The sequence below is a fragment of the Falco punctatus genome, assembly GCF_963210335.1.
Source record: "Falco punctatus genome assembly, chromosome: 1".
NCBI lineage: Eukaryota > Metazoa > Chordata > Aves > Falconiformes > Falconidae > Falco > Falco punctatus.
This window is the reverse complement of record NC_137580.1, coordinates 111,025,172-111,042,997: the sequence shown is the minus strand read 5'-3', so window position 1 is coordinate 111,042,997 and position 17,826 is coordinate 111,025,172. Positions and strand designations below refer to the sequence as shown.

The following is a 17,826-nucleotide window of genomic DNA, read 5'->3' as shown; positions in this document are numbered from 1 at the left end:
AGGGTATTTTTTTCCCTTGGGACTCCCCCAAACATGAAAAGCTTCATTCCAACTCCCCCCACAACACCCTACTCCCTACCCCTCACCCGTGCTGTGCACTGCCCATGGCGGGGGGTTATCAGATTTGTACCAACGTGGCAGGAGAAACTCAGGATTATTTGACAACATACGGTGTGCGGATTCCTAGCTGAAAAGAAACAAGTTGAACGAATGACTTAACCGCTTGCAAATTCGAGATCTCTTTTTGTTTTACGACTGCCTCAGCATCCAGCCGCACATGGATACCACCCCCTTCAGCAAACATTATGCACAGGATTTATTACAGATGTATACTATTTACTAGGGTTTATAGTGATATATAGTCTCTCTTCATCATTTGAGCAGTAAAGTATATTGTTCTGACCCTTCCACTCCTTACATTTGCCTAAGACTCCAGCCACTTCATATTTTTCCAGTTCTGACATTTCAAACATGCAATGCCATATGTATTGCCACTTTCAGGTAATTATCACGTAAAATTAGGCTAGTCTTGTACATGAAACTAGCAATTAGCCAAAGATTGAAGGTCAAAGAGATCTCATTTATAGAGTCTCTAACAAAATGTTAAGTGTAAATGTGTGTCAGATGGTCCAGGATGCTGGATTATATGGGGTCATGACAACGGGTCTGAAGTGTCATCAAGCACGATGTAACCAGTCTGTTGGGCACAGCAGTACAATCTGGGACTTATCTCTTTCAGCCTTATCAGAACCTGTGCTAAATCTAGGACACGGCCTTAGAGGAGTTTCTGCAAAACCAGGAAAATGAACCGCAGCCCATTGTTTCCCTTGCTAGGACCTTTAAACGAGCTGTTCTTTATTACAGTGTGCCCTGTGTGACAAGCCTGCTCTTCGTCCTCCCAGGACACGTGTGTGCAAGCTGGAGCAGGACCCCGTTGCTCCCGTTGGGATGAGGTCAGGTTTTGCCCCAGCCACACACAAGGAAGGGCAGCAAGGGCTGCTGTGCCGTGAGGAGGTGAGCGGGATGTGTTGGTGCTGGTTCCTGTCCTGGGGCTGTGCCCTGCTCCCTGTTGGGCTCCGTGTGTCCCTGGGCAGGCTCGGTCCTGCGTGGATGCTGTGGGGCTGTAGATCCCCCTCCGGCTCCAAAGGGGCTCTGCCAGGAACGTATCAGCTACCGGCAGCAATCCATCATCTTTTAATGTCATCAGAGTGGGGTTATCCAGCAGCCGCAAAGCCATCCGGGACCTTAGTCAGGTGCTAATTTGTTCAGCCCTTGTGAAGGTACCAGCCTGAATTTTTGCCGCTGCAGGGCCTCATCCTGCAGGCTCTGGGTAAGGCAGAGCAAAGCTCCCAGGGACAGCGCAGTGCAGGGCCAGAGCTGCCTGCCCCAGCAGAGCACCGAGGGGCTCCCCACCATCTCTGTGAGCTGGCACCAGGCTCCCTGCCCCTTTCCAGCACCTGGGAGAGGCCGCTCCGTGCACAGTCCGGGATGCTATCATATGCATGTATCTTCTATCAATTTTCTTTAAGTGTGTGCAGCTGAAATCTCTCGCAAACCTGATCCTGCTATTTTTCCCTCCTCCAATATAACACCATCCCACTTCCCAAGCACACTTGGGTGAAAAGAGATGGAGCAAAAAGCCAGACCAGTGGCAGAGGCTTGTGCCAGGCCTATTGCTGAATGAGACCTTCTTCACCAACAGGGAAGGTGACCACACCTGAACCCGGTGTTAAAAAAGCCTCCTTCCATCGTTTTATTTATAATCATCTGTATAAATATTTATCCTTTTACTTGCCACTCTGAGAAGGAGAGAAATAATAATAGAAAGTCTTTTCTTCGACAACCCAACATGCTTTCCAGTGGGATATATCCTCCGTCAGCCCTGCCAGCTACTCCAGATCCTCGCTGTGCATCACCCCCTCCCCGGCATTAACCTCCGTCCCCGTTACAAGCGGCGGTTTCCCCCCGACATTGGCGGGGCTTGCGGCAGATGCCTTTCACGCGCTCCCCCACTGAAGGCAGACGAAGCAGAGGCCTCGCAGCATTTTCTTTCCAAGTTTTCCTCCCCATCTCTTCACTATCCCTCCATTCCCCCCCCCACCCCCACCCCCCCCCGGCTTTCTGAATGCCATTGCCTCCTTTGCTTCTCCTCCCCTCTCCCGCTCCGCTTTCCAGCCCGCGTCCCTCCTGGCTCTGTGCCCTGACTATCAATGATGCTTCCAGCCCTGCTCTGTATTCCGGCTGGAGGCAGAGGTGGGGGCACGCTCGCCCGCTCCGCTCGCCAGCCCTTCGCCTCCCACACAGGGCCGCAAAACGCTGCAAGAAGGGAGATGAACGACTTTCCTATTTTATCTGAACATGGCGCCTGCGCTTTTCTAATTGCAAATTAACAAACACACAGGCACGGTGCATGGCCAGGGCCCGGCCGGCGCGTGGCAGAGCCGGGGGCTCTCCCCGTCCTTCCCTCTCTTTCCGGCAGCAGTGGGGAAGGGTGGAGGGATGCTCCTTGCGCCAACGCGCCAAAGCCGATGGAGCGCTTGCAGATTTGCCCTTTGGTTTGCCATCCAGCCCCGTCCTTGTCGGCACAGCCACACTGAGGATGGCCTCAAACTTCCCCGGCTCTTCCCTCCGCCCCGTGCGCTGCGGCGCCCCTGGCTCGTAACCTCCCTTTCCTCCTTGAAGCCCAGGTCGTAGCGGCACTTAGCTAAATTATATAACTGCAAACAAAGTGTGACAGCTTTATTTGTAATTATACTGCATTTAAAGGAACAAGATGAGCTTAATGAGTTAATAAAGTGGCTGCCTGTCAAAGCAGGGGATGCTTTGCATAGGCGCCCAGCAGGTCTGGCTCGGGGCTCATGCATATGGAGGGTGCAGGGAGGTGCCGCTGGCCATGGCAACATGCAGGTAGCAGCCTGCGGCCAGCTGCCCCTGTCCCAGAAGACTTGTATGAAGTGAAGACTTGTGAGAATCGAGCATTTTGTCTCCGCACACTTGACAAAACAAAGACAACTCACTCCTCTGGTTTCATGCCACATTTTTTATTCATAAACAAGCTGTTGGCTGTAAAGACATGATAAAACTCAAGCTCAGAGGAGGCTGGCGAACATTTGAATGCAAATCCTCAGCTGCTACAAATCCGTCCTATTATTCAGCTGATTTTTTTTTTTTTCCTCCCCATTTTTGTCTTATGCTAAGCTAGGCAGGATCCCAACCGGAGATATGTGATAAACTCTGGTCAATGCAAAGAAAGGCACCGGCATAAAAATTCAAAGGCTTTCCTGGGAGAGGGGAGGCAGGCAGGCTCCGCGGGGCGAGGGAGCATGAACAAAGGCCACCGTGCTGCCGGGGGGTTCTTCAGCAGCAACTGAAGGCTTAGCTCTACATGCACAATATTGCCTGTTGTGATCTTTTTTTCACCTATTTTTGCCCCGGCCAGGTAGCTTCCTCCCAGAAGGGGTGCATGGGGCAAACCTGGCACGCAGAGGAGGCAGGGAGAGCTGCCCGGCTGCCGCAGCGCTGCGTGGAGGAGCCCCAGCCAGAGGTGGGCACAGCAGCTCCCCAGCAAAACCAGGAGCTTCCCAGCCCTGCGTATCTCAGCGAGGAAAAAACAGCTGAAAGGTACAACACGGATTGTTTGTACGGAATAGGAAAGGAACAGTAATTTCGGATTTTCACTTTCATCCCCAAACCCTTCCGAGTTGCACGCACGCTGCCGTGACACCGCCCAGACCCTTTGCACGTGCAAACCTCCTCACGAGGGATGAGTCTTTTTGGCCGGTGCCGCTGCTGGCCGTGTCCGAGCATCTGGGTTGAGAAAATCAAGTCTCAGATTAGTGACAAGGCTGGTGCCAAGCGGTGAAGAGCAAGGATGGCCCCATGGCCAAGGACACTGTGGGGTGCCCAGGACTGGGGTCTGTAACGTCAACCCAGCTGTGCCGGAGCCCCCAAACCCCACATCCCCACCGGGTTAGGTCCAGATGTTTCACAGTGCCCAACTCTGGAGCTTAAAATTGCTCTTAGGCTGGACCTGACCTGGCTCCTGCCTGGCTCCCTCCCCTCACAGATGTTTGTGCAAGTCTTTTAACCTCTGCAGCCCCCCGTTTTCTCAGCACGCTGGGAGTGATGGCACTCCTCTCTGCTGACCCTGCTGGGGTGAGAAAGGTTTGTGGCCTTTTGCTGAAACACACCTTGCCAGCGCCAGCAACGCACCCAAGCTTTGCCCTTGGCCATGATAGAGGGAATTTCCTCAGGGAGAAGAAAAACGTCGAGAGGAGATACTGTTCAGAGAGACGGGTTTTGCATGACAACTGGGAAATAAAGAAAATAAAAGTTAGTGAAAATTTATTTGCATGAGAACACAAACGGAAAAAAAAAAGACAGATGATTTCTTGCAGCTCCTATCTAGTAAATTATTTTGAGAAGAAAATGCACCAGAGGTCGACAGAGTGAGCAGAAGGGCTGGGGGTCACTCAGGGCTGTGGTTTGCTGCTCTGGATCCTGACTGATAGAGATATTTGCATTTCTGGGGTAATTCTGCAACACGAGCAAATCTGCTATCACGGCATTACAAGACACCACAGATCCTCTGCAGAAGCAAAACAAGAAATCATTAAGCCCAATCCCTTTGCCTCCCTGCAAAACAAATATGACTGATGTCATATGCCTAGCTGTGCTTCCAGAAACATCGAGCACCAACTGATTTAATATTCGGTGGCACCTAAAGCTGGGCCTGCAGTCGAGTGTCCCGACACACGATATATTTGCTGTTCATCCAGCTTACATTGGGATAAGAGGTAGATGCTGAACTGTAGCTGAAATTATAGCCAGGCAAAGTACTCATAGGAAAACGAGTGACCCAGCAAAAATAGTCTTTCATTCTCCGAGACAAATTACAAGGCACAAACTTTGATTTTTATGAATGCACTTGCTATTCTTAAGCATTCAGGCAGGTTTTTGTGAGCGTATGTTGCCGTATATGCTGGCGGCTAACTGCACCCCCTGAAACAGGCATTCCTGATGGCAGGGCTGGTACCTCAGGACAGTGGGTACCCCCTCGCTGTGGGCAGCAAGGTGCACATCCCCTCCAAGCCCCTACAGGTGGGGGTCTACATGAACAAGCCCTGTTCCCCCTGTCCGCAAAGGCAAAAATCCCACTGATGAGAATGCTGGTGGAAAAGGCAAAGCAGGGTGCAGGTGGGGTGATCTTGGAAAAGGATGGAAGAGGGAAGGAAAATATCGGTGGATGTTTCTGCCAGCTCCCACATAGATGGAGGCAGCCCCACTGCAGGACATGCTTAGATGTGCATTTAATCTTCAACCTGCGTTAAACCACAGCTTTGACCTGCTCTGTGCTCCCCTTCCCAGATTTCTTAAGGTGCCTCTTTATATAAAGCGGCATCAACGCTACCTGCTTGGCTGGGGACCAGTTTCTGCAGATGCTGAGGGTGGGCACCATGAGTGGGAGCCAAGCGACGGTGCCCTCCCAGCTGGGCACAGGCTCCCGTTCCCTCCCCACCACTTTGGGCAAAGCCCAGGTTTCTGGCGTTTGCAATCCGATCAATGCAGGGCCCCTGGTTGTGGACAAGAGGAGAGACTTAATTCTAATCTGTATTGACTGCTCACTGCTTTGTCTGCCAATTTGCATCATGGACTTGTCTTAAACAATGATGTGGGCCTGGCAGGTTCTCTCACAGTAATCTATACCAGCGGGTCAAAATCTCTGAGCACTCGTTAAAGTCCATACATATGAAATGCACGTTTAACTACTGGAAAAATACTGAGGTGCATCTGTCTCAATATTTATCCACTTTCATCTGTAATCTGCTTAAACCCCAAGAATGCTTTCAATTTTTAGCAGCAGAAAGAGGCCACTTTATGCAGCGGAGAGCATTTCCTTAAGTCTTTATTCTAAAATACGTTGTCATGCTACCTCATGGCCAAGGAACAGGTCAATGGAGGTGGATGGTAAGGATGGAGAACGCCCAAAGGGAGAGAACTCAGTCTCCTGCCTCCTCCAGCACCATAAGTTCCAGCTAACTGAACACCTGCAGCTTTTGTTTCTTTTAAGGCTGCAATTTTGTAGTTGAGAAAAAAATATCTCACAGTATATTTGGGGTAAAGCTCTTTGGAGTTTCCCCTATTTCCACTTCCATTTTCCCCCAGGTTTGTAGCTATTGGCAAGAGCAGCTCTGGACGCAGCGTGCATCATGCTCCTGCTACTGCGCTGCTGTGGGGCACAGGGGGAGCCCAGGTCTGCCCTGAGAGTCCCCCTGGTGGGACGGCACAGGGGATGGGCAGGGGACATCCCCAGCTCTGGCTGCTGACAGACCCCCCAGATCCACCTCCAGCACCACCAAGCTGGAGGAAGGCGCTGATCCGCGGTGCCAGGCCTGCACCACCGCCCCATCTTGCAAAGCCCCCAGACTCCTGACGTATGGAGCGTGGCAGGGAAACACAGGCAAGGTTTGGGGTTAAATGCGGAGCTGACAAAGACACCGCTAAGCTCCAAAGCTCAGCCCCAGCAAGCGCTTCCACAGATTTTGATAATGGAGCGTGTCAGCAGCCGTGGAGACTGAGTGATTAGGCTGGGGACACGGACACTTGTCTGCACTTCATTTAAGCTTTGCCACTGTCTGCCTGCTTGTCAGTAGAGGTTCAGGGCTGCGGCGAGAGGGCAAGCACGTGCGTGTGAGCATGCACACCTCCGTGCGTGTCCGTGCACACCTCCGTGCAGGTCTGTGCCCTGCATCCTGGCAGTGACTCCGGAACAGCTTTGGCTTCCTCATGTTTGGGTGACAATTTACAGCTGCCTGTGACCCCGGCGACGGTGCTGCCAAACTCTCCGTCCAGCCAGCGCTCCCTGGACCATGACTGTGGCCCATAAATGTGATTTATAGGCAGCCGTTAGGGAGAGACACTGCCTCTCACATCAACTCATTGCACCAGATGGACTGTCTGCTACTTCAGCGATGGGCTCGGGTGGCAGTCGGGTTACCAGGCCACTGCCCACCTCCCTCGACTTCCTAACTAGCTGGTTAGATGGGCTTTACCACCTGTCAAGAGGAGCCTAAGTTTTATAAATAGGTTTCTGCTCTCAGGTTTTTTAAAATACAAAGCATTCAGCCGCGTGAGAAAGAAGCATCTGAGGAGGAACAGCCACCTCATTCAAGAATAAATAAATAAAAAATCCACTTTGATTCCATTGCGGTGACACCGGGGCAGCAGGATGGACTGGGACAGCCATGGCAGAGGGGGGCTCACAGCCAGGTGGGCACCATCCCACCTTGCAGCCGTGCCGCTGGCACTGCCGCCCATGCCAAGAGCAGCCATGCTGCAGGGAGAGACAGCCGCCGGCACGGCACCGCAGGGACCCCGGGCAGGGCCGGCACCTCCTGCTCGCTGCCTTTGGGCCACCGTTGCACCTTCCCCATCGCCTGGCCGCCGGGGCGGCTGCCCACACCCAATGGTGCAGGCATCGGAGGCTTCCAGAGACTCTCAGATGGATGCAGCCAGCACAGTGATGAGCTGGGGAGTGGCCGCTCCTCCTGGCATGGGATGGCAGCCCCAAGAAATACAAATATGTAAAATGATGTTTTCCCCAGCTACAGTTTTCATACTCCAGCGTGGAAAAATGGCCTGCTCATCCAGCAACCGTAGAAAATCTCAATTTCCCACATAAAAATATTAGTGGCTGGCTTAAAATATTAACATGTGGATCGCATTGCCCTCAGAAGCTGTGGGATCGGAGTTTAGCATCAGCAGTTAGACACAGATATGGAATTAAAAATGTAAGCAGTGGCTTTTCAGGACTTATTACTGCAGCGGGGAGGCCCCGCAGGATGGATGGCGGAGGGAGGGAGGGAGGAGCAGGGCACAGGGCTGGGGTTTCACACTACGGCTTTTCCCTCCCGCAGGGGCTGCTTCCCCCCAGCACCCCCAGGGTTACCCCCACTCAGCCTCTCACCCGTGGCCAGGCGAGCCAGGTTTGCCTTAAGCAGCATAACCTGTCTTGGGGTGCTGGGAGCTTACAGCAAAGGTGTACGAGATGGGGGTGCAGGGTATGGTGGGGCGCTGGCTCCGTGAAGCTGGAGGTGACGGGGAGCCCCAGGATAGCCCCATGGCTCCAGGGAATCTGCCCCACAGCTCCTGTGCCACCGGGCACATCCTGCCCGGCCCCATCCCTCCTACTCCAGCACCCAGGGGTAACACCTCGTGCTTTAGGGTGGCTCTAAGGACATACCCAGCTTTGGCCTGAAGCGGCTGCTTTGCAAAGGGCTGAGCGCACAGAGGGGCTGGGGGCTGGCACGTGTCCCCGGGCCATTCCTGTCCTCACTGCCTGTGTGGGAGCGCTGTGGGGCGAGGGCTGCATCCATCCCCATGCCATCGCATGGGGACCCAGCCCTGGACCTGGTGAGGCCTCTAGGGGCTACTGTAATACAAATAATGAATAATTACAATGATATTAAACTGGTAAACGACAGATATTCTGTGAGCCCTGCTCATAACGACGCATGTAAAACCCCCCTGCTGAATACAGGGACCTCTTTCCCTGAAGGTTTGGGCTTGGCTGATTTCAGACGCCGGCTGCGTGCGCATGTCAGCACCCACAAATGTGCCGGAGCCAGCGTGGCAGGCGCCGGAGCGTGGCCGCTGCCGAGCCGCCCGGGGAAGTTGGGAAGAGCAGAGTTTGGCAGAAGGTTAGCGTCGGAAACAAAAAACCTGGACTAAATTATTATTCCACCCATAGCCTTCACAAGGAAAATAGAAGCAGCAGATTGAGGCCTGTTTTCATATTTGATAGGGAACCAGATAAATGGCAGGCAGCTTGCTCTGATAAGGCCTTGCTCTGGGCATAACCTCTTTCTCTGAAAGCCTCTTACTATGCATAGAGTCAGGCTATCTGTGCAGCTGCACCTTGACACAAATATATCTGCACCCAAGATGAACCAATTCCCCCAGAAATTACAGGAGTGGGATTGCATCTGGGCAAGGGGCCGCAGCCACCGCTTTGCCACCTTCTTTTTTTTAGCGATACTTTTTTCCCCCCAAGTAGCTTCTCAGACAAATATTTTTCCCTTATTCTCCTTTCTCCCTCTGCATTGCTCTGTCCCCTGCGGCAGCGAAGAGCAGAGCTGGGGTGTGGGGCACCGGAGGCTGGGTGCTCCCCTCCTCGCTGGGGCTGGCAGCCACAGCAGTGCCGCTCCTGTGCCCCCTTGCAGGAAAAGAGATTTAACCCTCCTGAGCAATCTTATGCTTGGAAATCACCCCCAAACGCTCTGTATTTTGGGGGAACCAGCAGCTGAGGTGACACCAATATAACCTGGAAGTTCTCAGGTGTGTAGAGGGCATGGACAAACGTGTGATGCTATACATCAGTATGCCCACCACCCCGCCTTGGGTGCTTTAGGACTTCCCAAACTCCCTTCCTGCGTGACCACAGGGCCCAACCTCCTCCTTTTCCATGGGACTGGCTCTTATGTACCAAATTACTTGGGGAATTTAGCTCCAAAGGCAGCAAGGCCAGATTTTCTAATGGTCCCCATGCAAGACAGAGGCCATTCCTATTATGGTCCCACGACAGCTAGTCTCCTTAACGTCCCCTGTGTCATTGACAACTTCTCTCTGCTGCACTTTAGGAGCCAGAACAAACATGTCTCAGTAAATATGAGTGATAGTGTGGAAGAAGAGCTGTGCTGTGGCTGAGGGTCTCGAGGATCAGGAATTATGAGGCAGGAAAGGCTTTTCCCATCTCTGTGAGCAGAGCCTCTGCCCTCCGGCATGAAGAACTATCCTGAGCACCGCTAGTTCCCCAAGGACTTCGAGGAAACCAAAAGAAAAGTGGGTTACAAAGATTTGGGTGAAAAGGAGGAGAGATATCCAAGGAGATGGCCACGCTAACTGGGCATTGAGCAGCTTATGACCAAACCCATATTCATTCCTAACAGACACAAGTAACGTCCTTGCTGCGAATACACCACTGGTTTGTTGTTTGGGTTTTTTTAACCAGAAGGGACTGCAAATTAGTTTTCCAGCTACACCCACTTTAAAGACTTTATCCTAATGTTCTGTTTTGCGGTGACATGAGCTCTATCATCATAAGAAGAACAAATCAGCAATTAGTCTGCGAGAGGCATCGCCATGGAGGTAGAACAGCCCCTAGTCAGAGGGAGAGGGAATCCTTTACAATGAAAGGCCCCTGGGAGAGTCGGGACCTGGACCTCGTGACGATGATTGATGCTGGCACTGCAGAGACACACCACACCTCCCCAGAAAATTAAAAGCCTATTTGGTACGGTACTAACAACACATCACATTGATATTGTCTCATTACCCATCAGCACAGGGTCCTCATCTTCCCATTTGTATGGTATTAGGGGAAAAACCCCACAGGACAAGCACTTTTCCCCTTTTCTCCTCATCCACCCCAGAACATGTCCAAAAAAACTGAGAGTGAAGGTTGGGCAGATTCAAAGCCCCTGTACCCTTCCTTGTACATCATCATTATTATTATTCCAATTTCTGTCTCACCTAAAAACTGGTGGTCTGCGGGGCTGGATGCTGCTGTGCGCAGCCAGGGCCCTCAGGGCAGCAATGGCTGGTCGGAGCTGTGCCTTCTCCCAGCCTGGCACGGGGGGATGCTGGCACTGCAGCTGCAGATTAGAGCTGGCCGTGCCAGCACCAATGCTGAGCACCACATGCCCAAACCACCTCAGGGATTTGCATGTGGCCATACGAAGGAACCACAATGGGCTCATGCTGCAGAGCCGGAGCTGGGGGGAGCGAAGAGGGAGCGCCTGGGGCAGGGACATGGGGAGGTATTTGCAGGAGGGGCAGATTTCATCTGAGCACCGCAGTCGCTGAGGTGCAACCAGCCCCGCTGCCAACTGTGAAGGGCCGTTGGTAGAAAAGTGAAATATTAGAGCTTCGGGGTTTCCCTGCCCCCACTCCTTCCAAACTGGCATCTGTTACGTGTTGGGTTGGAGCAGCAGATGCCTGGTTGCAGCTAATGACAGCAGTAGTCTGTTAACAGATGCCATGTATCTAGCAACAGCCTTTGTCTGATCAAAACACCAAGTGCTGATTTAGCTGTAAAGGTAGCGGGGCCAAGGCCTTTCCCTCCCCGCAGCTGGAGGGGTCCGAGCCGGAGCAGCAGGCCCACTCCTGCCTCTCCCCCAGTGCCAGCAGAGACACAGCCCCAGGGGCTGGCTGGACCGGGGCGCACAGACTTGCTCATCTTACGCAGAGCACAGGCTGGGCGATGGTCCAAGGCGAGCAGCCCTCCTTTCTGCACAAGCACTTTGCTGGGTGCTAAACCTGACGCTTGCAACTGTCCTCTTCTCTCTTTCCCTGCCCTCTTCCCTCCAGCGATCCTGCAGGGAGCCGGCCCTGTGCAGGCAGGAGCCTGCGGGAGTCACGGCTGTGCCGGCTCTTCCCTGCCCCAGCTCTCCCCATCCCACCCAGTGCACCCAGTCTGGCCACTGGCACGTCCTTGCACCCTGGCTCATCCTTCTGCCGGTGCTGCCACGGTGGGGTGACATCTCCACCACCATCAACCTGCCAGAGAGGTGGCTGCTGCTCTCCCCACCCCACGCAGCAGAAGGGATGCCCATTTCCTCACAGCACATTTAATAATATATAATAAATAAAGCATCCCTGCTGCACCGGGAGCCATCTTCCTTCCACTGTAGCCATCGCTTATTAATTCCGCTCCTGACGATGAACAGGAAGAGTTGAAGTAAGGTGAGATACCTCAAGGGTGCTGGATGTGTGGCAAAAGTACTGGGCTTGGGAATGGGAATGGGTGGCATGCGGTGTCACACCGCCCACCGGGTGCATGCTGGGGTCCCGTAAACCCCCATAGGCATCAACTGAAGGGTACAAAGGCCCAATCCTGCACCCATGGGAGTCCCAAGGGTGGCGAATGGCTTTGGATCGGGTCCTGAGGCCATGAGCGCAGACACTCATTTTTCAAGGCTCGCTCTGTCAGCCTTCCTATTTACATTTCCCCAGCCCCACCGGAGATTAGGCCACATTAAACATCAAGGGGTCCGTTCTCCTGCCCACGGGCTTCTGCCTCTCCCAGCGACATTAATAGCAGTGACATGCCCGTATGCAGAGCAGAGGAGACCCCTAATTGCTGAACAAATTACACGTTTAAAATCAAACCTGTCTCTGGGAATGAGGAAAACAGAGCGCTACCCACAATGGAGAACTTCTGTGCTGCTTCAGAAAATATTTAAATAACAAGATTAATCCCCTTTCCTTCAAATTAGTTAATAAAAATTGATTTCTCTTGGTGCTGAATACTCCTTTGCACCAAAGCTATCTTTTAAGGGTACCTGCAGCCTCCTAATACCAATAAAGCTTAAGGCCCGCTCAGATTTTTTGGTCTTTCTGTGCATGGAAGCCTGTCCTCCCCGGGGCACCACGGGGAGCCCAGGGGGCGCAGGGCACAGGGCACTGCGCGTTACGTCTAGAAGGAGGCAAAGAATCTGGATCCGGGTATGAAAAGTACTCGATACAGAGGCCAGCGGTGATGTGGACCCACTGCCGTGCCTGCAGCACCTCTCAGCCCCGCAGACCCTTCCAGCCCCCCGGGGGGGAAGCCCCCTGCTCTCCCACTGCACAGAAGCCGAGGCAGAAAGCAGCCCCGCCGCCCACCTCCTCGCTACGTTTCTATTTCCCTGGACTTATCACCCTGCCACACTAGATAGGCAAGGACAATACGGTGGAGAACCAAATGAAGAGAGTTTTTAACCAACACACAGGACCCTAAAGGATAATTAAATGACAAGACTTATCAGCCCCCGTGGGGCATTTCCATTGTATAACAGATTAAAAAATGTTTCCTTTCCAAAGGAAAAACAGTCGCTGATCTACCTTTCACTGAATCTATTAGACAACTCATCTGAAACAAGTTTCACATTTTTTAATTCAACCAGCTGATCCAATCCCCTCCATTTGATTTCCCCAGATGGCAGGAGCAGCTGGAATGGAAAATCCTTCCCCGCCAGCACCGCAGCATCACCTGGCCATCAACAGATCGACGTGCTCGGTGCTTTGCCTGGTCTGAACGGGGAGGGAAGCAGCAAAGAGAGTGATGTAAACGGTTCAAAATGTTTTGCTCTTTAAGCAATCAAACAAACACAACAGCCTCTTGCATTTTCTCTGTCTGGAGAGGCTTCAAATAACATGGGTACATATTACAACAGCTTCATGCTCGTAGGCGCAAGCTAATGGCGAGGGGCTGCGTGCGCATGCAGGGAATTGGGCTCACCACTGTATTAAACAAAGTTGGACCAGAAAGAGGAGTCCAAATGTCTCCACTAAAAGTTTTTCTATGGCAATACACTGGTTTGTGCTAAAAGGATCAGCTTTTGGCAGAGCATTTGCATTTACTGTGAAAAGAAGTGCAGACACAACAGCAAACAGCCCGGCCCCGCCATCCCCTCAGACTGGGATGATTAAAGAAAAAAAATGGAAACAGTGTCAACATTCTCTGTGGCAAGGGTGGCATTTCAGCATGTCCCAGCACAGCAGCCCCACGATGGTGCTGGTGACCGTGTGCTGCTTTGCCCCCCCCATGCACTGCCGAGCGCCGCATATGCAATCAACTGTTTACTCGGCATCAGCTATAAATGTGCATTTAATTGGGCACCTTTGCTCCCTCTCCCCCCTCTCTCTCTCCGAGGGCCGTCTGAATGTGAGGGGGAACAGCCTCCGATTCATCCGCCACCACCCTGGGGTCCCCCCTCCCCTCTCCCCGGGACCCACAAAAGAGAGGTCGCTCCCATGTCAAGTGGGGTGTGGAGACCAGCTGAGGAGCTCGAGAGCTGAATTGTGCCAATTTGTGCAGCCAGCACCCGTTGTAAAAACTCCTGATCGGGAGGCATGAGCCGGCATATGGTGCCTCACTCAAGAGGCTGTCATTCAGGGGACCGGCAAGTGATGGCTCTCTCACCCTCCCTTGATGGCCTTTCTGCTCCCCTCCCGCGGGTCCAAGGGGCTGGGAGGGTGAGGAGGAGGAGAGGGGCTCAGCATCCCCTCTGCCGCTCCCGCTCCATCTGCACCCGAGCCAACCGAGCGTGGACGGACGGATGCTTTTTCTTTATCCCGCTCCCCTCCTCCAAATTTCTCCGATGGCCTGGTGAATTAACTGCTCGTGTCTTCGCAGGGATGCGTGTTGGGGCTCAATTTCATGCTGGTTAATTCCAAAAAACCTGCCTGTGAGAGCGGCTGCGGACCGTCCCCGGCTGCCCTTCCCCTCTGGCGCTCCGTGATTTCCAAGCCCTCTCCTGTCTCGGAAGGCAGCCCCCCTTGTCCCTCCAGCCCACCCTTCAGCCAGGGCTTGTTCCTGTCCTCAAAGCTACCCTTTTACAAGCAGAAAAGCTGTTGGCATGAAAGAACTACGAAGAGCCACCACTTAAAGCCCCTTTCAGGAGCAGAAGGTTTTCAGCTCTCAAAGAAAGAGGTTTTTTGTTCTGGCTTTGATGTTTCTGGGGTCTGGGACTCTCCACTCTTTTCTCCTCGATTCCGAGCAGGCAGATATAATCACCCTCCTCCTCCCCTGCCTCTATTCATCGGTGCATTTTAAATAAAGTAACAACACAATCCCCAATTTGGGAGCCAACCTCAAATTAGTGCCTGCATCGCTTTAGCTGGGAGATTTAATCAGGTAGTTAAGACCCCGTTTTGTGAGAGGCTGCAGCCCTTCATGGGGGTTTTGAAGCCCCCAGCATGGGGCAGCAGGAGGAGGAGAGCTCCGGCCACATCCCCCCGCAACCCCCAGCACCTCAGGCACCGACAGTTCCCCCTTATCTCCACCTGAGACTCCAGGGATGGGAAAAGAGCCACATCTTCCCTGTGAAAGGATGTGACTTGCCTATGCCAAGCGTCCTATGCCACCTCCTCAGTGCCAATGACCCCCTCCCACCGCATCCTCGTGTGCCCAGCTCTTACTCCACTTTAGCGGCGGTGGCTTCACAAACTGTCCTGCCCCATATCACAAAACACGTGTCAGAGCTTCGATAGGGACCTTCGTGGACCTGATTCTTGCCCCATGGCTGGCTCTGATGAAGCTGTGCTTGCCCTGATTACTGAAAGCATCCTTATTCAGGGAGGATTCATCTAGCAGGCACTTAATCCCTTTTGAAGCCAGGTGACTCGGCTGGGTGGGCGCAGGGGGGACGACAGGGAGTGGGGAGGTGCAGGGTACAGGGTGTCTCAGTGCCGCGTCCCCTTCGGCCTCACACACCCCCTGCTAAGAGGAGACCCGAGAGGGCAGACCCCAAACCACTGCTTTGAACACCCCGGGAAACTGGGCAGGGGAGAAATCAGAGCCATGCAGGGCAGTCCCTGTCCTGGGCAGGGTCCCAAATCTCCCAGTCCGCCTACAAGCAGCCCCGTAAAGAGGGGGTCTCACCGTCCCACCGAAGGTGCTTTGAAAAGCAAATCCCTTACTGCGATCACCAGTCCCACGCAAGGAAAACCAGTGGGGAGCACACTCCCACCTCTTTATTTAAGTGAAAAAAATAATATTAATGTGTTGCCCCTTGCCCTTCACCTCCTCTGCCAGACCCTGCCTGCTCGCCACTGCCAAGGAGGGAGCTGTTGGGGGATGAGGACGGGGTTCACCAGAGCATCCCAACACTGCAGCATCCCAGCACTGCAGCCAGCCCCCGAGCGCGCCCAGCACCCTCCTGCTGCGGGGATGCCCGCAGCTCTCGCACGTACCGTGCTGTGCCACAGTGGGCACAGCCCTGCCAGTGACCGTTTGGGAGCCCCCACTCTTGGTGGGGCAGGAGCAGGCAGGCAGAGGCCCCCGCACTGCACGCCGAGTCCCCGCAGCTGCCGTGGCAGTTGGGGGAACAAACCTTTAGAGACACCGTCTGTCGACGGCTCCGGGGACATTGTCTCGGACCCCATCACACTCCACCCCTTTTGAGCCTTCACAGCAGCTTTCTCTGCCCTTCCCCAGCAGCACTTTCCAGCCGCCCCCTCGCTCTGATTTAATTACGGCACACTCGGACCCACGGCGCCCTGGCCGGCAGCGTGGGAAGGGACACGGCGTGGAGCATGGCACATTGCACCTGGGCTAACTCCCTGTAAACCTTTGGGACCACTTGCTTGCCAGCCAAGTTGGCACCTGGGTGCTGTATTAAACACGTGTGCCCACAGAGCCCTCCCCAAGTGCCTGCTGCTCCAGAGGTGAGCTTCCCAGCCACGCTCCCCGGCTAATCTCCGAACGCTTTCCTGGACATCCGCAGCCTGATTTCCCTGAAGTTGCTCAGTCTGCATTGAATGGAAGCGGCTTTAATGTCGGAGGCAGATGGGCACCTCACAAAGGCCCCTCACCTCTCCAAGCTGGTCTGTCCGCATGCCTGATTAAATCCTAATACAGAAGTTAGAATTGATACAGTGGCTCTGGGGTGATTCAATTAGTGCAGCAGGCATGGAGAAAACAGCACAAAGAGATGTGGTAGTTAGAAAGTCATTTTCTTTTGATCATTATAGCATCTCACACGTGGAAGCAGAAAATTATAGGCTCATGCGTCTTTGCTTAATATCCTCTGGGGCCAGATTTGTCGTAACATTGAAGTTAGCTGTCAGAATTGACAAAATCATGTGGTGTTGATGAATTTACAGTGCTGCTCTTAAAAGCCGAAGCAGGATCCAGGAAATGTCTGCCAGACAAATGTATTCAACTTCTATAAAATCACCTTTCCCTCCCTGCCCCCTCCCTTGGCTGCGATCCCTCTCTGCCTTTGTGGTGCCTCTGCCGCCGGTACAGATGCCGGGCTGGGACGGGCGCCAGCTGACTTCGTGCTGGCTGTCCCCATGTGCTGCCTTTCTTCTCGGGGTGCCACAGCCCATGCCACCCTGGGACACCTCTCTGTGCGCTTGTGCCCTAAATGCTTGGCAAGCAGATAGCTCAAACCTATCAAACGGTGTGATAAGCACCTTTTTTAGCTTCCAAAGCAAGTTTGGTGCTGGAGGGTGGCAGCCAGCAGGACTCAAGCTCTAGCCATCGCCCCGTGACGGGTATGGCACAAAAGGCAGCAGCTGCAGCACCCGCGCACCCAGTGGGAGGAGTGCAGCCAAGGCCAAGGGATGCTCAGGACCTGGCATTCCTGCTGTGGCACAAACCCGTCCTGTATCGGCCGCTGAGGGACCCGCAGGGCTGTCTGAACAAGTGACTCGGAGGAGGAGGACCCCTGCAATTGCATGGCTGATGTGTCTCCCCTGTCTATGACAACTGGCTGTCCTGCCTGTTGGCAAAGAGATTTAGGGGCAAGGCTTTAGTCTGATATCTGTGCACCACTGGATGATGGCGTGGGGAAACAAGCAGCAGAAATGGGTACCTGTGGCTGATAAAAAGGGCATTTCTATTGACAGCCAACCTAACAGGCTGCTGTGTTTTGTAGGAGGTGACTGGATCCATCAGGACAAGCTGTGCTCTCCTTTGGCAGAGAAATCATAGATAAACGCTTGTTCCTGGTGGCCCCTGTGCTCCCATTGCAGAGCGCGGACCTCAGGGCAGTGAAGGGAGGGATCCCCTTCCCAAGCCTCGCAGGCAAACTATGGGTTCTTGGGAAGAAGAGTCCCATTCTCTCTCTATTTTTTAAAAACAAAAAAAAAATTAGCTGCTGGTGGACCTAACCCAGCTTCCCTGAGGCAGCACCCTGACACAGCAGAGAAACTGGCCCCTTTGTCTCTATGGGACTCTCAGTGCAGCTGAACCCACCACGGTGCTGCGGCAGAATGCCGCTGCCTGGCCCCTTAGCCCACCTCCCGCAGCACCTCAAAACTTCCAAGTGCTGGCTA

General features: G+C 53.6%; 1 long non-coding RNA gene across 1 annotated transcript in view; it reads right to left on the bottom strand.

Annotated features, from left to right (window-relative positions):
- Positions 1-1,965: 1,965 nt before the first annotated feature.
- The window catches only part of LOC308062766, a 189,831-nt gene continuing 173,970 nt past the window's right edge, over positions 1,966-17,826 (bottom strand). The window contains exon 3 of the long non-coding RNA XR_013927673.1: positions 1,966-4,310. This is a non-coding gene — a long non-coding RNA (uncharacterized lncRNA). The remainder of the gene's footprint in view (positions 4,311-17,826) is intronic.